The following is a 22,216-nucleotide window of genomic DNA, read 5'->3' as shown; positions in this document are numbered from 1 at the left end:
GCATTAAATATACATAAACAGGAACTCATTTACATGTTCTATTCATCTCACAGCGGTGCTCTTTTTTCTCCTCTAAAAAATATTAGGGTGAAATTTAATGAGTTTCACCAACTTAATAAGTATTTTAGTTCTTTCAACTCAGATAAGATTTTATATAAAACACACAATATGAGATAAATATAGTAGTAATGTTTCAATGCCAAATTCATTTATTATTTTCACTATTTCACATGTTTCTGATCGAATTTCTAAATTTTCCTCAAATATCATTTATAATCCTCGAATGTATATCCACATACTCTCGAAAGAACACATATATACTCTTGAATATCAATTATAATCTCAAAACATAACCACATATATAGGAAAGATCACATATACACTCGAAATGTCATTTTTAAGGTTTCATCGTGCGATCCCATTGATGTCGTCATCGAGGAGAGGCAAAATAAATTTCTTCATCGCATGGATAGCACGCACACACAAATCTCACAATGGCCACAACAAGTATGTCTACTAGGTGACCTATACTCACAAACACCTATCTACATCTGGATTTGATTTTAAACTCTATTTATGTGAAAGTTCACCATACCCGCTGAACTTCAGCCACATACACACGCTCCTCTCCTCGATTCGTACTAAACGAAAACGGCATTCAGGGTCCGTACTCTAATTACTCGCATCCTCTCATTTTTTATTTCTTATTTATTTTACTCTCATTCTACTTCCTTTGAAATTTTATTTAACTGATCGTTTCACTACCATAATTATTCTTTTTCCTTTTTATTTTTATTTCCTTATATTATTTTATTTTCTTTTTCAACTTTCTACTTAATTAGGAATTTCTTTTAATTTTAAATTAATTTCTCATCACACTCCAAGTATTTCTCAATCTTTAGGTTTGTTTTCTGGTTTCGTCTCCTCATAATTTTCAATAGCTTAGGTTTACTGGTTATAGCTTCAGGCTTTGTTCTTCTCAAAAATCAAGTCAGTATCCGTTTAAATTTTAAAATACACATAAATTAATAAAATACATGCAAATTTAAAAATCCTAATTCAAGTTCAAAATCAAAAATACTTACACTCTATACAACAATCATCCCGAATCTGCTTGAATGTCCTAATTCTCTGTACGCGTAGGACACAATTTAATTAATATAATTTTAAATACTAAATAAAACTAATTTAACCGAAATCATAGGTTTCAATGACAACCCGATGGAATATCCAAAAATATCAAGATTCGTACTTGGGGAAGACCTTTCAGCTTCCCATTCGGGGGATCATATTCCTATACTCGAGGAAGAGTCTTTTAGCTTTTCGAACGATGAATTGGATTCCCGAATGGGTGAATATGGTCTTCATTCCTAACGAAGGCCCCTCGGCTTCCACTAATGGACCAGTTTCCCACTCCCGAGGAAAGCTCTTCAGTTCCCACGCGGGTGGGTGTCCCGGTCGAGCTCATGCAGCTAGCCTGACACCAACCATCGCTCCCCCGTCGCTCAACAACTACCAAAAACACACAAAAAAGCTTTAGCTTTTCGGTGTGGGGTGATTTGGCCTCGGTCTGGCTCCTAGTAGTTTCCTCTCGGCCACCCTGCAACTCCCTTGCTTGCTTACGATTAGAATGATGATTTTCACGCTTAAAAAATCGATTAGTGTAAAATAGAAAGAAATTGAAAGGAAATTAGAGGAAAAAAAGACGAAAAAATAACCCTTTTTACCTTGCTCGCATCAGTTTCTGCCGTTGCACAGTGCCTCGAGTCATTTCCTCTTTCTTCTTCTTTCTTTTGGCTCGTCTTCCACCACTCACCTGACTCCGCCTCTTTTTTTTTTTCCTTTTTTTCCCTTGTGGCTGTTGTTCTCGGTTCTCCCTTCCCTCTCATGCTTGGCCACTTTTTTTTATCCTTCCTCTTCTTTTTCTCCAGCCTCCCCATTCTTTTCCTCTCATTCTTTCTTCCTCTCAGCTTCCCCTGTGCGATAATCTCCTACCTTCCCTCTCATCCGATCGAGTTCTCTTTCTCTCCTCCTCCCTCTGTAGCGCCCGGGAAATTGAAAAAGGAAAAAAAAAAAGGGGGGGCCACGTCAGCAGCCACGTCAGCAGACCCAGTCAGCAGTCCCGGCCAACCAGGACCTGCCACGTGGCAAAACCACGTCGATCGGGGACGGGCCACGTTGGCAATCCGCGTACGCGCGATCGGACGGCCCAGATAAAATCGCACGGACGGCCCAGATTTAATCAAAAAACGGACGGCCAATATTAAAACAAAATGGACGGCTGAGATCAAAAGGCAAAAAGGTATACCTCCGATGAGGCCATTCCCGGCCTCCGTTTAATGCAATTTTTATATCACCGTGATCACCATTCTTTTCTCTACAGGTTGATCGGAGCCGAATCACCAAAACACGAACTTCACCGGAGAGCCGCCGCACCCGAGAGCACCGCCGCCGGTAAGCTTTGGTTTTCTGTAATTTTTTGGCCCCCCGAGGGCCCTAGGATTGTTTTATCGCAAGGATCGATGCAAGTATGGCCGAATTTGGCCGAAAACGGCCAAACCGAGGCGAATCGCCGCTGTTTGCGGCAGTGCCGTCGCCAGAGCACGGCGGAGCCGCTGTTTGCGGCGGCGCCGTCGCCGGAGCACGGCGGAGCCGCCGTGCCGGAATTGCGATATTGGCCGAAAGGGGCCCGGGGCCTAATTTGGGATTTTTTGAAACACGTGCAGGTACCAGTAGTGCGTTTCAGTTCCCCGGGAAAAATTCAGAGAAAATTAGGGACAGCTCGTAGGCGCACTGTGAAGCCGTGTTCGAACCCCGAAACGAGTAAGGACCCCTCACCCTATTTCCTATCACGGTATTAAAGTTCAATAAATGATAAAACGATATTTCATGAATCAACGAATGTGTGAAATTGCTTAAGGTCGCTAATGGAGCCCGAGTCTAGTGTGTTTGTCGGTTAACTGTTATTTGACCTGTTTTACAGTTTTAAATGCAGTATGAGGTTTGATGTTTTCATTTTATAGTTTCGTGTGCATATTTTACTGTTTTACTGATTATGGATTGAATGACTGGGATATTGATGCTGTATGTTGTCTGTTTGGCATAAATTACCGTTTTCCTTGTTTGTATGTGGATTGATGATGCTAACTGAGGGAAAAGAGAATGAAAGATTATGTAAATGGGTAATTGTATAATGTGGTCAGCCTGACTAGATATCCTGGGAGATGGTGGACGGACCGAGTCCGTAGGGAACCCTACCGGGATCGTGGTCTCCCATACCGGACGGGGTATGGAGATCTTATGTGTTTTGGCGCCCATACCGGACGGGGTATGGGGACGGCCCATTTCACCCTCATACCGGACGGGGTAATGAGGTTTATAGTTTTGGCGCCCATACCGGACGGGGTATGGGGACGACCCTGGAATTTGATTTCAAGTGTTAAGGGTTAACGGGTAGCGGGACCCCTATGGATCCCCATGGATACTAGTGGGCTGGTAAATGAGGAAAATATGTTGTGCAACGATTGAATTACAGAAGGCTTAATAAGTATTATGTTATACAGTTCATATATGATTTCATGATGATGATAATGTTATTGCTTTCGTATACTGTTTTATGGATTTCACCGAGGTAAGTGGATGGTGAAGGATTTATTATTGATAAAAGAATTTGTTGTAAATTATGCTCCATTGGTCTTTTTGTGTTTTCTACCCACCTTTACCTCCGTGACGGTGAGATATCGTGATGTCTTTACTGGGCTAGTGTAGCTCATCCCTTATTTAATCATTTCAGATCAGGAAGACATCGTTCCCGAGCCGGTTCAGCAGGAGGACGACGAAGGGGACGCCTAAAGACTCCATAGTCATATTCGTAGCTTTTACTTTCAAGTTTCTCCTTTAGGTAGTTTGATCTTTTATATTTTGTGAGCACGTTTTTGGTTTTAGTGTAAGGGATGTTAATCGAATTTTTGACTTCGCTTCCGCATTTGATATTTTTAATACATTTCATTTTAAATTTCCGGGGCCGTTACACCATCTTTTTTGGCTATTCACCCAAATGAAGAAAAACCCTAAACGTTTCATTTTTATACATGTCCTCCCTAACCGTTGGATCTCGCTAGCTCGATCTGGACTGTCCATTCTCCATTAAATCTCAGCCATTTGATATTCTCAGATGATTCGATCAGGACTGTCCGTTTTTTTATTTCTTCCCCCCCCCCCCCTTTCACTTCTATTTATTTGTATTTTTACCTACAATACTTAGACCCGAAATTTGGTCAGGGATTAATTTTATTGTTCTAAAATATATAAAAATCTATATTTGAAATTAATAAATTTTAATTTAATGTAGAATTATAAAAAATAAGTTGTGGATGAAATTTAAAACAATTTTGGGAAAGAGGGGTGAAAATTTGGGTTCGTAAGGTGTTTTTGAAAAGAAGCGATTTCGTGCGCGTAGACAGTCTAGATCTGTTTTCCCCTTAGGCGCGATCGGACGGTCAAAATCAAACGCGATGAACAGTTCAAATTTGTTTCCTTCTTAAGTGCGATCGAACGGTCGAGATTAAACGTGATAAACGATTCAGATTAACACGAGATATGTATAAATATTTTGTAACACGCCAAACTTGAACCCTAGTCGCTAGCCTCCCGTCGAAGAAGAAGAACCAGTCACTGAAAAAGGAAACCGACCGCCACTGCACCAGAGTCACCTCCGATCGTAAAAAAAATTGTAAAAAATCTCTTACTCGCTCGAAATCTGATTCTGAGCACCTCTTTGGCTATATCAGAGCAAAACGAATTACAGATGAGTCGAAAACTGCAGGTAAAGCTCGACGGAGCTGTCATAGGTAAAACTTATAACCTCCTTCAATGAGCCCCTTTCCATTTTCTGTTTCGTACGATTTTTCTACTGTTATATTCACCATTCTATTTTCTATAGGTTGACTATGGAAAAAAAACCAAGCCGCGAAGGTGAGCCGGCGAAATCGCCGCACCCGAAAATTCCACCATTGGTAAGTTTTAATTTTTTTATTTTTTCAGTCAACTGAACCCCCTAACATGTTTTTTTTGCAGAAATATGTATAAAGGTGGCCAAAACCAACCGAAATCGGCCGAAAATGACCAAGCCGAGAAAAACCACCATTGCGAGCAACGGTGCCATCGTCGAAGCATCATGGTGCCATCGTTGAAACACGGCAATGCCGCTGTGTCGGAACCCAAAATTTGCCAAAAATGATTTTTAACACTTATTTTAGATTTTTCGAGTATTTTTTGGTACGTGAAGCATGTTTAATCTCCACAATTAAATTCAAAAAATTCGGAGACTGCCAGTAAGCGCAGTAAAGAGTTTGTTGTTTTGAACAAAAATTCAGGTGAGAGTTCGGTGTTTTGAACAAATATTCGGGTAAGAATCCCTTATTCTATTCCCTATTACAGAATTGAAGTTTAATAATAAAAAGTATTATATTTTGTGAAATCTAGAAAAAAAATTTGATAATAATTACAAGTCACTAATGGAGCTGAAATTGGTTAGTTATTTATTTGTCATGTTTAACTGATTATTTGATTTTATAGCTTTAAATACATGAAAATATATTAGAATTGTTAAATGATATTGTTGTGCTTCCTTGATGTATATATTGCTTGTCTTGCATGATTTACAGTTGATTTGTGAAACTTGAAATTAATATGCAACAGAAAATTGTTTGGTTTTGTGAATTAACGAATGGTTGGCTTACTAGATATCCTGAGAGATGGTGGACAGACTGGGTACATAGGGAACCCTACTGTGAACGTTACCTTATACTGGACGGGTATCGAGAAATGATATTTTTGGCACTCATACCAGATGGGGTATGGGGACGACCTAATTCACCCTCAAACTAGACAGGATATCGAGGGATGGTATTTTTGGCGCTCATAACGGATGAGTATAGAGACGGTCGATTAGTTGACAAGTTTAGATATTAGGTTCATGCGTAGTGGGACATCGCTATGGACCTCCAGAGATACCAATAAGCAGATAAAAAAGAAAGTTGTTGTTCTTTCTCACTTGAATATGAAATCATAATGTTATTTGAGTTATTGTCTCTATAGGTTGATTTTGAAAATCCCGCAATGGTAAGTATGCAATAAATAATTTTCATTACAATAAATGAATTTACTTAAATTAAGAGCTCTATTTGTTGTTTTTATTATTTTTACCAACCTTCAGTTTTTATATCGGTGAGTAGTGTGATATTCTTATTGGGCTAGTTTAGCTCATCCCCACCCCTATTAACCATTTTATATCAAGAAAATCAGGATCCAGATCCTGATCAGTAAAAGGGCTGTGAGTAGGTGGCCCCTCGGATCTTATCAAGAGCTAGTGGAGGTTAACCTCCTTATAATATTTATTTATTATTTTCATATGTTATTATATTTTTTTATGAACCGTTGTGAAATGAACATTTTTGTAGCCCTATTGGGTATGCTAATTTATGTATAAGGAATGTAACTCTAACGTTATTATACACTTCCGCATTTAATTTATGACGTTATTTCTTTTTAAGTTCTGAGTCTCTACAGTTGGTATTAGAGTTGTATTCTTCGAAATCATTCATTACACATAGGCCTAAGGAAACACCAAAAATGAATTATTGCTCAACCATTCCTTGTGAAATGTTGGTACATATAGATGAGGAGAGAAGGACCCCCACTAAACCGAGCAGCCCGGGACAGTTCATTTCGAGAGGATGTTGACCGACTATTTGAAATGCTAGAGAGACTCATCGCTGCCCAACAGACTCGGGAGAAAAGGATGAAGCCACCTGACCCTCCCTCACTGCCACAGTTTGAGCCACCTTGCAGCAGGAGGATCCTGAGCCACTCCGGTACAACCATGCTCCTCCACAGTACTATTCGGCACCATCACAGTATAGTTCGATGCCCCCATCGCATCACCAACACCACCATAATACAATCATGTGCCTCCACCGTATCATCCAGTACCACCATATGGTCATCTGGTCCCTCTCCAGCACAATTCAGTCCCTCTTCCACGAGACCTAGTTCCACCTATGATGGACCCAGGCTACATTGAGAGGTATAAAAGACTAAACACATATACTTTTGTAGGGGCATCCTCTTTTGAAGAGGCTGAATACTGATTAGCGGAGACAGAGAATATTTTCACGATTCTTGGAGTGGTCCCTGAACAGAGAGTTATACTTACCACTTACATGCTGGTGGGAGAGGCAAGTCGCTGGTTATAGCTCAAGCAAGCCACCCTTCCCGTTTCAGTCACTTGGGAACAGTTCCTAATGGCTTTTAATGCAGAGTACCTCCCAGAGAACCTCCGAAATTTGAAAGAAATAGAGTTTGCACACCTAGTCTAGGGTGATATGACTGTGTTAGAATATGCCCGAAAGTCCTACAATTAGGTCGGTATTCCCCTGAGAGCATGATGAATGAAGGCATAAAGGCAAAAAAGTTCGAATGGGGCCTCCGTCCTGAGATTATATAGTAGTTGTATGTGTTCGAGCTTAATACTTACTCAGCCGTTCTAGCCAAGGTACAGTTAGTGGAGAGGAACCTTCGCATTTTTTCTCCAGCAGTGGGGAATATAAGGCCTCTGGTTTCACACTGCAGACCAGCACCCACTGCACCTGTTCAACAGAACGAAAGACCTAGGCCAATGACTCAGACTCCTCCTCAGATTCTGGTAACAAGATGCGGTAGGACTTGCCAGCACTATGACAAGGATCATAGGGACCGACCCTGTTATCACTTCACCAATACTTATCGTTTATGTGGGAGTGCCCAACACTACGCGAGAGAGTGCTTGAGAAATTAAACCTCCTATCCAGAGTAGAGCTTACAACCTCACTCAGTAAGATACAAAAGTCAACACAGACGTGATACATAGTACGTACACTATCTGTAATATTATTGCATATGTTTTGATTGATACTGGTACCTTACATTCATTTGTCTCATATGTTTTATACCAAACTTGAATGTATTACCTAAAAAACTTGATTCTGTGTTGTTTGTGTTTATTCCTGGGAGTAGAACACTACTATAGGAGGTTATATACAAAGCTTGTATTATAGATATAGTAAATAGAAAATTGAGTGTGGACCTAATAGAGATTGACCCGAAAAAATTTGATGTAATCCTAAGAATGGACTAGCTAGCGGCATGTCACGCCAATGTAGATTATTTTCACAAAAAAACTTGTATTCAACCCTAATAATGAAGAAACATTTACAAATTAATAAAATTTTTAAACATTATTTTTTCATGGAAATTTTCCTAATACAAAGTAATTTAACTCAGCTATTTTTTCTAACTAGGTAAACCTATGAAAAAAAAATTGCATTTAAGAAATTCTGGTAGCTCGAGACTTCTCGGATGTGCTTTCTTATGAATTACCCGGACTGCCAGTGGACAGAGAAGTTAAATTCACCATAAATCTTCAGTCAGGCACCCACCCTATCTCGGTCGCCCCTTACCGCATGAGCCATGTTGAGATGGAAGAGCTGAGAAAATAGATCAATGAATTACAGGATAGTGGGTTCATCTGACATAGTGTGTCCCCTTAGGGTACTGGAGTCACATTTGTAAGGAAAATGGATGGGATGTAAAGGTTATGTATTGACTACAGGAGACTGAACAGGGTCACGATCAAGAACAAGTACCCCTCCCCAGGATCCATGATATTTTTTATCAATTGTAGGGTGCCTAGGTGTTCTCTAAAATAGACATTTGTTCAGGTTACTATCAAGTAAAGATCAAAATAGAGGACATTATTAAAATAGTTTTTCGAACCAAGTACGAACACTATGAGTTCCTGGTCATGCCATTTGGACTAACCAATGCACCAGCCATCTTTATGGATTTGATAAACAGAATTTTCATATAATTCCTGGATCAGTTCGTCATTATATTTATTAATGATATCCTAGTCTATTCAAAAATCAAAGAGGAACACGCTCTTCATCTTACTCAGGTTTTACAGGTTCTAAAAGAAAAGAAGTTGTATACAAAGTTGAGTAAGTGTGGGTTCTGCCTCGAGTAGACTACCTTCCTATGGCACATCATATCAAGGGATGGAGTGTCAGTGAACCCGAAAAAAGTTGAGGTAGTACTTGGTTGGGAGAAATTGACATCGATCAAGGAGATTCGTAACTTCTGGGAATGGCAGGTTATTACCGCAGATTTGTAAAAAGATTTTCTAGCCTAACTACTCCTTTGACCCAACTTACAAAAAAGAACATCAAGTTTAAGTGGAACGAGGACTGTAAAATGAGCTTTTCATAACTAAAGAATCGATTGACTACAGCATCTGTGTTGGCCTTGCTGAGTGGGACAAGTAGATACACAGTTTATAGTGATGCCTCATACCTGGAGTTGTGTTGTGTTTTGATGCAGTATGGGAAGGTCATAGCCTATGGGTCCAAAACAGTTGAAGAGTCATGAGAAAAACTACCCCATCAATGACTTAGAACTTGTCGCGATTATCCACTCCCTGAAAACTTGGCGTCATTACTTGTATGAGGAAATTTTTCATATCTATACCAACTATAAGAGTTTGAAACACATATTCACTCAAAAAGATCTCAACATACATCAAGATGATGGATAGAACTCCTCAATGACTACAATTACAACATTTTGTATCACCCGGGCAATGGCAATGTGGTAATCGACGCATTCAGCAGAAAAAATACAGGTATGTTAGCTCACTTAATGGTTTCATAATGCAAGGTAATAGGGGCCGCACAATATATACGACTTCAGGACCTGAAGAGAGTTACATGTTTGGGCCACCTAACTGTTCAACCTGAGTTGATCCAGAAAATAAAGAAAGCGCAATTCACCGATTCTACCCTAGTAGCTCTTAGGAAAGATGCAGAATAAGGGATAAGTTCAGAATTTTGAGACTCTATCGATGGGTTACTCAGATTTTAGAACATGGTGTGTGTTTCATGTAACAGTGAGCTGAAAAAAGATATCATGACAAAGGCTCATAGCTCAAAATTTGACATGCATCCCAGAAGCACTAAAATAAATCAAAGTATGCGACTCCGATTTTAGTAGAACGGGATAAAAAGAGAGGTAACTGACTTTATTTCTAAGTGTCTAGTGTTTCACTATGTCAAGTTAGAGCATCAACGCTCAGACGGCCTACTTCAGCCATTACCGATTCTGGAGTGGAAGTGGGAACACATCACGATGGATTTCGTGACATGATTGCCTAGGGCACGCTCAGGATATGATGTTATTTTGGTAATTATTGACCGACTCGCCAAGTCTTCTCACTTCTTAGCCATCAAGATTACCAACCCCTTGGATAAACTAGCAAGAATGTATATCCGGGAGATAGTCAGGTTACATAGAGTGTCGATGACAGTAGTATTCGACAGGGACCCCATGTTCACTTCTCAGTTCTAATCTAATTTTAGACAAGTCATGGGAACGAAACTGTCTCTTAGTACCGTATTCTACCCTCAGACCGATGGATAATCAAAAAGAACGATCCGCACACTGGAGGATATGCTCTGAGCTTGTGTTCTTGACTTCGAGGGTTATTGGGATGATCATTTACCTTTAATAGAGTTCGTTTATAACAAAAGATAGCAAGCGAGTATCGGCATGACTCCGTCTAAGACGTTATATAACTGCTCATGCAGATCACCAATCTGTTGAAAAGAGGTGGGTGATAGAAATTGTTCAATCCAGATCTTGTGGAGAAGACTACAACCAAAATAGTTAATATCAGGAAAAATATCCAGATGGCTCAGAGCAAGCAGAAGAGTTATGCAAATACTTAGAGAAGAGATTTAAAATTTGAGAAAGGTGATCGAGTGTTCCTCAAGTTCACCCTTTTCAAGGGAATCAGTAGGTTTGACAAGAGGAAAAAATTAAATTCCCATTTTATTGGGCCATTTGATATCTTAAATAAAATTAGTACCGCCGCCTACATACTGGCACTACCTCCAGAACTGTCCAGAGTCTAAAATATGTTTCATGTGTCCATGCTATACAAGTACAACTCGGACCCCTCTCACATCTTGGGCCACGAGCTCCTTTTACTCCAGGAGGATCTGTCTTATGAGGAGGTACCGGTGGATATTGTAGACCGAAAGAGCAGAGTACTCCGCAGCGAGAAAATTTCCTTTGTTAAAGTCCTATGGCAGAATCACACACACACAGAGGCCACATGAGAGCTAAAATTAGACTTTAAAGCCTAGTATCCTTAACTGTTTAATTTAGTGAAAGGGTGACAAATTTGAGGGACCAAATTTTTTTTAAAGGAGGGAGAGAGTTGTAATACCCGAGCCCAGAATTTGGTTTGGGATTAATTTTAACATTCTAAAATATATAAAAATCTATTTTTAAAATTAATAAATTTTAATTTAATATAGAATTATGGAAAAAAAAATAGTTTATGGCTAAAATTGAAAATAATTTTGGAAAAAAAGAGTAAAAATTTGGGTTCGGATGGTGTTTTTGAAAGAAAAATCAGAAAATGTGGGTCAGAGTACAAATAAGAAAAATTTAGCCACGTAAGACCACCCAGTCAGTAGTCTCGACGAATCGAAACGCGCTGCGTGGCAAGATATGCTGACTTGGTGCCACGGGGGAGGCCACGCTGGCGATCTGCGTGCCCCGCAATCTGACGACACAGAAGCAATCCCACGCCCGTGGACATTCCAAATCTGTTTCCCTTTAGGTGCGATCGGATGGTCGAGATCAAACGCGATGAACGGTCCAGATTCATTTTCTCCTTAAGCGCGATTGAATGATCGAGATTAAATGCGATGAATAGCTCAGATTAACGCAAGATGGGTATAAATATTTCGCATCACACCGAACCCGAACCCTAGCCACCAGCCTCCCGCTAGAGAAGAAGAACCAGTTGCCGGAGAAGGGAGCCGACCGTCAACTGCTATTGCACCGGACGCACCTTTGATCGCCAAAAAAGGTAAAAAAAAACTCTCCTACCCGCTTGAAATTTGATTCCAAGCACTCCTGTGGCTATATCGGAGAAAAACAAATGGCAGGTGAGCCAAAAACTGCGAGCAAAGCCCGACGAAGCCGCCGCAGGTAAAACACACAACCTCCTCTGATGAGCCCATTTCTGTTTCTTATTTCGTGCAATATTTTCACCGTTATGTTCACTATTCTATTTTCTATAGGTTGATCGAAGAAAATGGTCCAGCCGTGAAGGTGAGCCGGCGAAGCTTTGTACCCGAAAAATTCCACCATTGGTGGGTTTCCGTTTTCTAATTTTTTTGGCCAACCGAAGCCCCCTAATACATTTTTTGGCAGGAATATGTATAAAAGCGGCCAAAACTGGCTGAAAACGGTCAAGCCAAGGCAAACTGCCATCGCGGGCAGCGGTGACGTCGCCGAAGCACGATGGTGCACCCATGCCGGAACTCTGAAATTGGCCGAAAAAGATTTTTAACTCCAATTTTAAATTTTTTGGATATTTTTAAGTATGTAAAGCGTGTTTAATATCCGCATAAAAATTCAGAAAATTCGAGGACCGCTAGTAGGTGCAGTAGAAAGTTCCATATTTCACATACCGATTGAGTAAGAATCTCTCACCCTATTCCCTGTTACAGAATTGAAGTTTAATAATAAAAAAAATTATATTTTGTGAAATTTAGAAAAAATTCTTAAGAATAATTACAGGTCACTAATAGAGCTGGAACTAGTTAGTTGTTTATTTGTTTTGTTTAACTGATTATTTAATTTTATAGCTTTAAATACGTGAAAATATATTAAAATAGTAAAATAATTCAGTTGTGCTTCCTTGATGTATATATTGTTTGTCTTGTGTGATTTACGGTTGATTTGTGAAATTTGAAATTAACATGCAGACGAGAAATTGTTTGGCTATATGAATTAACAATGATTGTCTAACTGGATATCTTGAGAGATGGTGAACGGACTGGGTACATAGGGAATCCTACTATTAATGTTACCTCATACCGGACGGGTTATCGAGAGATGATATTTTTGGCGCTAACACCGGGCGGGATATAGAGACGGATCGATTCATTCTCATACCAGATAGGGTATCGAGGAATAGTATTATTGGCGCTCATACTGGACGGAGTATGAGGACGACCGGTTAGTTGACAAGTTTAGATATTAGGTTTACGCGTAGTGGAATATCGTTATAGACCCCTAGAAATACCAGTAAGCAGATAAAAATGAAAGTTGTTGTTCTTGCTCACTTGAATATAAAATCATAATGTTATTTGAGTTATTTTCTCATAGGTTGATTTTGAAAATCTCGTAACAGTAAGTATGCAATAAATAGTTTTTATTATAATAAATGAATTTACTTAAATTAAGAGCTTCATTTATTATTTTTATAATTTTTACCAACCTCCAGTTTCTGTATCGATAAATAATGTGATATTATTATTGGGTTAGTATAGCTTACTCCCTCTCCTATTAACCATTTCAGATCAAGAAGATCAAAATTCAGATCTTGATCAACATAAGGGCTATGAGTAGCTGTCCTTCCGGATCCGATTAAGAGCTAGTAGAGGTTAATTTACCTACAACATTTATTTACAATTTTAATATATTATTATTTTTTTTTATGAACCGCTGTGAAAAGAACATTTCGATAGCCCTATTAGGTATGCTAATTTATGTGTAAGGAATGTAAACCCTAACATTATTATACACTTCCGTATTTAATTTATGATCTTGTTTCTTTTTAAGTTTCGAATCTTTACATTACCCCATTTTTCTTATTTATTTTTATTTAAGTCCTTTAATTAAAATAAACCCCCCAAAATTCTTAAAACTCTTTCATTTAAATCTAAATTCTAATTTTTAGTTATTTTTCACATTTTCTTTTATTTATTTAGGGGTGTACATATATATGTGGGTTCGGGTTGTTACATGCTAACTATGCTATCATGCATGAAAATGTCACGTGCTTCCATCAATTTTATCTTTTGCTTTTCTACCTCTTATTTTACTTTCTGGTCTGAGATTTTTAACAAGTTTTATTTTTTCTTTGTTCCGATTATTTTCATCTAAATTATTTAAAAATTCTATTACATACGAATACATGTAGATTCGAAATGTATCAAAGATTATTTCACTACTGAAAAACGTATATTTTATTTTTTATTTTCTATAAATACTTTAAAACTAATTGTAAATATAAATTTCTTATCTAAAGATAAATACATAAAAATTAATTCTAACACTGATTAAAAAAAACAATTTTCATTAATTACTCAATAATGGGTATCTATTGATATATTGTGAAAGTTAATCATGGAGTAAATTAATCAACAACTAATTAATAACTAATTAACTCATTAATAGAAAAGAACTAATTAATTAATTGATTAACTAATTAACTAATAACTTCACAAAAATAATTAATTTGTATATTTCAATGAATTAGTACAAGCTATATTTTTATTTTTTATTTTTGCAAGAAAAATCTTCATTTAGATATCCATTTTTAGAATGCATTAATCCAATTTTGGAAAAGTCCCTAATTTTAGTACATAACTGATGGAATGGTTTAATCAAGAACTATTATAATTGTCAAATTATTTATACACGAACATGTATGTAATACAAAGGAAGCTTCCATTTCAGTAATTCTTAATTTTCTAAGTCACTAAAATTCGAATTATGAAATTGAAGAATTATATATTATTTAAGGTGAATATTAACTTGCAGTGGGTGGCTGTCTCTCCAAAATTTCCGTTTATCTTTAAAAATCATTTTCTTAAATACAAACGATTGGATGAGTTTATAAATTATGACAACCATTAATTTTAAAGATTAAGAAAATTTATTTACTAAATCTAAATTGTTTCCGTGAATTCAGACAAAACAGAATTACTTATATTAGATATAAAATGAACCGAAATCGTTTGTAAGAAAATCAAACAACAACAATTAGAGATATACAGAGAGAGAGAGAGAGCCTAATAATTGTGGGCAGATGGCGGTGGTGTCCGATAAAAACCGAACATTGATTATGTTGTTTGTTTTGACGATGAGCACGTTGTTGGTGGCGGCGTCAGCCAAATGGATCGATCCGGGGGTTATGGATCCATGTTTGAGACCAGGACCAAAACCTCCTGGTTGCCACCAAGATCCTCATGCTCCTCCTGTTGCGGCTAACCCTTACCATCGGGGTTGCTCCAAAATCCACCGCTGCCGTGGTGGTCATGGAAAAAGCATTTCCCATCCCCATTAAATAATATTTATCAAATTCTTAATTTTGGGTTCTCTATCAGTAACTATATGCTTTTAGTAATTACAATTTGAATTTAACTGAATGAAGAATTTCTTTTGTTGTTCTTTGCCAAATAACAACTTTTCTTTCCATCACCTTTCTTGCGTTGTTATATAATATCCTACTATTTATTTACACAATTGTGTCTATTTTTACCGTCAGTTGTATTACTTTCCTACAATCTAATACATGAAGAAGAACGTACTTGCAAATGATTAATACTGGAGGTGTAAATTGATTAATTAGTTGTGTTTTTGTTAATTAATTTTATCTTATCACTGATTTGATAATGTATTTATAATTACTTGTTGTGTCTAATTAATGAGTAAATTAACGAGAATAATCATTTTTTTTCTCATAGCCCTTTTAAATAGGTTTTAATTCACAAAACATGTTGAAATTAATAGATTAAATATGGCTTAAATTGCTCAAATCAAAACCGAGAGCTCTATCTTTTACTGGGTTTCTTAGAAGATCTATCTTTCATTTATTTGCAACTTGCATCATAACCTAGTGATGCGGAACCCCAAGACCCTTGCTTGAACTTTAGAACTTTTCAATCGGTTTAGAATAGAATTTAGATCACAAGTAAAAAAGAATCAAATTTGTTCAATCATCCAAATAGTAGAAGTTAAATAGAACCCAAAAAAGATAAATGATATCCCTTAACCCAATCCAAACAAGCACTAAGAACAATTGAAATAAGAAATCAAAATTGAAATACAAGTGATAACAATTGTATTCCAAATTGAAAAGAAAGCCAAAACACTCTCAACTCAATTCTAAAATATTTGATTACAACTCCTGATGTCCACAAAGAAGAGTTCTTTTGGTATTTATAGACAAAGAAATCAATGATAAGTTATAATACAATAACTACAATTGTAACTCCCACAATAACTAAGTTAATTATGTGATAATTATAATTGTAACTCCAACAATAACTAGGCTAATTATAGGCATGTAATTATTATGTAACTCTTTGTAACTCCAATCTTCTTAACCAACACCACTAATTGTTTGTGGCACCATATAATTATGGGCTCATTCTTGTAATAACACCAAGATAAGACTTAAGCCCAAAATGAGTTACACTTGACTATATGAGCTTAATTAACTCAAACTAAAATAAAATAATTCAAAATACTTAAAATAACTCAACTAATCTAGCCCATACACAAAGCTTATTCACCCATTACTAATAAGATTCAAACAAGCCCAAATCATTTAAACCCAATTAAAGTTACAAATTTGAGTTGTTCAAAAAGCTCATATTTGAACTTTTCACAATTGGTCAGTCTATCATCCATATGTTTTTGAGTGAAAACTTGGAGCAACTCTTTAAGCTTCTTTGCCTTTGATCTTGTTACTGCTCCGCTAAAACTTTCCAGGTTTGGAACTTTATTTGTGTTTACATCATTTGAAATTTGTTCCAAGTTACTTTTTGATGCTCTTTGAGTATCTTGAGTGTTTTTAGCCTTGTTTGTATCACTTAGTTAATAGTGTCGATAGCCATAAGGCATGTTCCTTCTCGAATTCTTATTTTTACTAGGCTTTTAAAAACTTTATTTATGAAAGCCACTTCCGTATATGGTTCGATTAGCTTTAAAGTAGAATTAGGATTATTAGCTCATTATCATTCCTCTTGGAAAACTAGAGAGAAAATTTTATTAATGGGAGGAAGCTGATCAATAAAGAAGATTTACCCTCTCATATGAGAGAAACTATCATTTAATCTCATGAGAAAAGATAAAACATACTCTCTTTAGAAATATTTATTCAGTTCACTAATTCCTCCATACATGCATTTTCCATAAATATAGACAGTTTGAAAATTATTTATTTTTTTCCAAAAAGCTTTTAACTTAGTAAAATATATATTGACAGAGTTTTGATTATATATGAGGTTGATAAAATCTCTTCTGAGTTCAAAAATTCTCAAACTATTACTTAGTTAGAAGCAGTCATAAATATTTGGTTCAAATCTCAAACATAAACTCAAAAAAAGTAAAGTTCTTTGAAATTTCTTCTAATATAGACTTTAGAATCTAAGAAATTATTATATAGTTGTTGCGAATCCATTAATTTAAAATATTTTGATCAGAACCATAAAATTTTATAATAGATTTATCGATAAATCCTAACTTATTTTTTTGTGAGAGAGTGATTACCATCACTTTAATGTAAGAAACATACTTGTTTCCATAAAGTTGTAGAGACACCAGAACTAGATCAAGACTATCTGAATTATGCAAGAAGAAAGGAATGGTTGGACCGTCGAAGACATAATGATTAATTAATGACTATTTTAATTGTTAAATTATTTATACATTAACGTATAAAAATATTTTATATTTTACCAATTCTTAATTTAATAAGTTATTAAAATTCAAATTATGAAATTGAAGAAATAACTTACAGAGTACGTACTAATTCAAATGACTGGCTGAGTTTATAATTTTTTAATTTAACATTAAATTATTGCAAAAAAGAAATAATTCTTTAAAAATAGTTTTAACTAATTTTTAACTAGTATTTTAAGCCCATAATTATGAAAAAAATATCATACATTTATGATTAATTGTATGATATAAATACTTATTATAACACTATATTAATTACTATCTTAACGTATCAATTTCTATTTTGAGTCAAAGGTTCTTTAATTACCTCTAAAAGAAAAAAAAAAGTGACCATAAATTAATTAAGAAAGATATCCGTGGAAAATGGATAAGATCTTCTTATATTCCTGAGGATTAGAACAATTAATTTTTAAGAATATGAAAATGATTATCTGTCAAATTTAACCTTATTTACTTCAATTTGGACCAAACAAAAAAACTATAAAATGAAGTTAAATCATTCATAAGAAAATCAAGCAACAGTAAGTAAAAAGCTTACAAAGAGAGAATCTAATAATCATGAAAAGATAGCGGTGGTGTTCGAGAGAAAAAAAAAAGATATTGATTGTGTTGTTTGTTTTGATGATGAGCATGTTGGTGGTGACGACAATGGCTCGGTGGATTGATCTGCGGGTTATGGATCCATGTCTGAAACCGGGATCAAAACCTGCTGGTTGCCACCAAGATCCTCATGCTCTTCCTGTTGCGATTAATCGTTACCATCAAGGTTGCTCTAAAGTCGACCGCTATTGTGGTAGTCATGGAAAACACATTTCTCATCCCCATTATATAATATCTATCAAATTCGTAATTTTGGGTTATGTGTCAACAACCTCTTTAATATTATTAAATAAAGAATATCTAGTGTTTTTATTTGTCAAATAATAATTTTTCTCTCATATTATTATATAATGTCCTATTATTTATTTACATAATTGTGCCTTTTTTTAAATGTACGAGACATAAATATATTTATCAATGGTGATTGATAATGCAATATTTTTTCAGTAAGTTAATATTAGATGTGCAAGTTAATTAATTAGTTGTTGCCTTTTTATTAGTTAATTTACCCTTATCATTAATCTTGATGAAGTATCTATAACTACTTCTTGGTGTGTCTGATTAATGAGAAAATTAACGAAAATAATCATTTTTACTCACGATCTTTTTAAATAGGTTTTAATTCATTAAAACCGTTGAAATCAACATGTTTAATATCATTTAAATTGCTCAAATCAAACCCATCTTTGATCAAACTATATTTTATCTCACCTCATTTGTATACTTCTAAAAACCCTATCGTTCTAAATGGTTAATATTTTAATTGGATTATAAACGTATAAACGGAATTTTCCAATTTGTTCTTAAAGCCATCGACCAAACAAGATCTCTGAGTCAGTAAAAGTATATTAGGAACGTTATCTTCTTAGTCCAAATAAGAATTATTTTAAAAACTTCTAGTACCATAATTAAATTAATCTTAAATATAAATATTCAAAGAAATACCAAATCAAACTAAATCAAGTGGGACATTAACATTAATGTTATTTACTTCAACTAAAGTTGACACAATAAGTGAACAAAGTTTCTGAATCCTCCTTTCTTCTTGTCCTTCATCTAAATGCTTTCTCCTTCTTCCTTGTTCTTTTTTTTTTATGTTGACACAGTAAATATTTAATTTTAACAGACAAGAGATGTAATTTTTATTTTAAATTGCTGCACATAGTTACGTTTTTAGGTTCTTTCATCATTTATAGTGTGCATGCGGTCAGAACTTCAGAACTCCATCGTAACACCCTACACTCGATATGAGATGCAATTCTTACTCATATTATTTTTATATAGTGGGTCCACAAAATATACATATGCATAACTCAAAATTTATCATACAACCTAACATCTCATGTGATAGATACAATAGTTATATATACAAAACATTAGGCCAAAATTTAGAGTTTAACAAAACAAAATGAAAATCTCTCGAATATATATAAAACATACATAAACATGAACCCTTTTACATGTTTTATTCGTCTCACAGCAGTTCTAACTCTTCTTTCTCATCTGAAAAATATCAGGATAAAATTTAATAAGTTTCACCGACTTAATAAATATTTCCGTTCTTTCAACCCAGATAAAATTTTACGTAAAACACACAATATGAGATAAAAGTAGTGTAATGTTTCAATGAAAAATTCATTTATTATTTTCACCCTTTTCATATATTTCTGATCAGATTTTTAAATTTCTCTCGAATATCATTTATAATCCTCGAATGTATATCTACATACTCTCGAAAGAACATATATATACTCTCGAATATCAATTATAATCTCAAATATAATCACATATACATGAAAGATCACATATACACTCAAAATGTTATTTTTAAAGTTTCATCGTGCGATTCCATTGATGTCGTCATCGAGGAGAGACGAAATGAATTCCCTTATTGCATGGATAGCACATACACACAAATCTCACAATGGCGACCATAGGCACGTTTGCTAGGTGACCCACACTCACAAACACTTATCCACGTCTGGATTAGGTTTCAAACTCTATCCATGTGAAGGTTTACCATACCCGCTGAACTTCAGCCACACACACACGTTCCCCTTCTCGATTCAGACTAAACGAAAAAGGCAATCAGGGTCCGTACTCTAACTACTCGCATCCTCTCGTTTCTGATTTCTTATTTATTTTACTCTCATACTACTTCCTCTGAACTTTTATTTAACTAATCATTTCACAACCATAATTATTCTTTTTCTTTTTTATTTTTATTTCTTCATATTATTTATTTTCTTTTTCAACTTTCTACTTAATTAGGAATTTCTTTTAATTTTAGATTAATTTCTCATCACAGTCCAAGTATTTCTCAATCTTTAGGTTTGTTTTCTAGTTTCTGTCTCCTCATAATTTTCAATAGTTTAGGTTCACTGGTTTATAGGTTCGAGTTCTGTTCTTCTTCAAAAATCGGGTTAGTATTCGTTTAAATTTTAAAATACACATAAATTAATAAAATACATGAAAATTTAAAAATCCTAATCCAGGTTCAGAATAAGAAATACTTACAATCCTACGCAACAATCATTCTAGATCCACTTGAACGTCCTAATTTCCTGTACGCGCACGATACAATTTAATTAAAATAATGTTAAATACTAAACAAAATTAATTTAACCGAAATCACGGGTTTCAATGAAAACCCTACAGAATACCCAAAAATATCAGGATTTGTACTTGGAGAAGACCTTTCGACTTCCCGATCGGCGGATCAGATTCCCGAATGGGTGAATCCGGTCTCCATTCCCAAGGAAGGTCCCTCGGCTTCCACTGGTGGGCTAGTTTCCCAATCCCGAGGAAAGCTCCTCAGTTCCCGCGCTGGTGGGTGTCCCGGCCGAGCTCCCGCAGCTAGCCCGACACTAACCACCGTTCCCCCGTCACTCAACAGCTACCAAAAACACACAAAAAAAAAGCTTTACCTTTCCGGCATGGGCCGATTTGGCCTCAGTTTGGCTCCCAGTAGTTTACTCTCGGCCACTCTGCGGCTCCCTGGCTTGCTTACGATTGGAATGATGATTTTCACGCCTAAAAAATCGATTAGTGTAAAATAAACAAAGATTGAAAGGAAATTAGGGGAAGAAAAGACGCAAAACAAACCCTTTTTACCTTGTTCGCGTCAGTCTCCATTGCCGCACGGTGCCTCGGGTCATTTCCTCTTCCTCCTTCTTCCTTTTACCTCGGTTTCCATCGCTCTCCTGCCTCCGCCTCTCTCTTCTTCCCTTTTTTCCCCTTGCGTCAGTAGTTCTCGGCTTCTCCTTCCCTCTCCCGCCTGGCCACTCTTTTTTTCTCCTTCCTCTTCTCTTTCTCTGGCCTCCCTCTTCCTTTCCTCTCCTTTTTTCTTCTTCTCAGCTTCCATCGCACGACAATCTCCTCTCTTCCCTCTCACCTAATCGGCTCACCTCTTTTTCTCCTCCTCTCTCTTTTTCGGCTACTCACCCAAATGAAGAAACACCCTAAACTTTTCCTTTTTATACATGTCCTCCCCAACCGTTGCATCTTGCTAGCTCGATCTAGACTGTCCATTCTCCATTAAATCTAAGCCATTTGATCCTCTCAAACGGTTAGATCAGGACCGTCCGTTTCTTGATTTCTTTTTGTCCCCTTTCACTTCTATTTCTATATATTTTTACCCCCATTTTTTCTTATTTATTTTTATTTAAGTCCTTTAATTAAAATAAACCCCCCAAAATTCTTAAAACTCTTTCATTTAAATCTAAATTCTAATTTTTAGTTATTTTTCACATTTTCTTTTATTTATTTAGGGGTGTACATATATATGTGGGTTCGGGTTGTTACATGCTAACTATTGTATCATGCATGAAAATGTCACGTGCTTCCATCAATTTTATCTTTTGCTTTTCTACCTCTTATTTTACTTTTTGGTCTGAGATTTTTAACAAGTTTTATTTTTTCTTTGTTCCGATTAGTTTCATCTAAATTATTTAAAAATTCTATTACA

General features: G+C 35.9%; 1 long non-coding RNA gene across 1 annotated transcript; it reads right to left on the bottom strand.

Annotated features, from left to right (window-relative positions):
* Nucleotides 1–19,524: 19,524 nt before the first annotated feature.
* On the bottom strand, nucleotides 19,525–21,887 carry LOC148266709 (uncharacterized). The gene is made up of 3 exons (XR_015817484.1): nucleotides 21,364–21,887; nucleotides 20,767–21,282; nucleotides 19,525–19,752 (listed from the first exon to the last, which is right to left on the bottom strand). It is a non-coding gene; the product is annotated as an uncharacterized LOC148266709 (long non-coding RNA).
* Between the last annotated feature and the right edge of the window lie 329 nt (nucleotides 21,888–22,216).

Source organism: Carica papaya, chromosome 3, assembly GCF_054855325.1.
Source record: "Carica papaya isolate Zhongbai chromosome 3, ASM5485532v1, whole genome shotgun sequence".
NCBI classification, from domain to species: domain Eukaryota; kingdom Viridiplantae; phylum Streptophyta; class Magnoliopsida; order Brassicales; family Caricaceae; genus Carica; species Carica papaya.
Note: the sequence above shows the minus strand (reverse complement) of the source record. Positions and strands in the feature narration are given on the sequence as shown.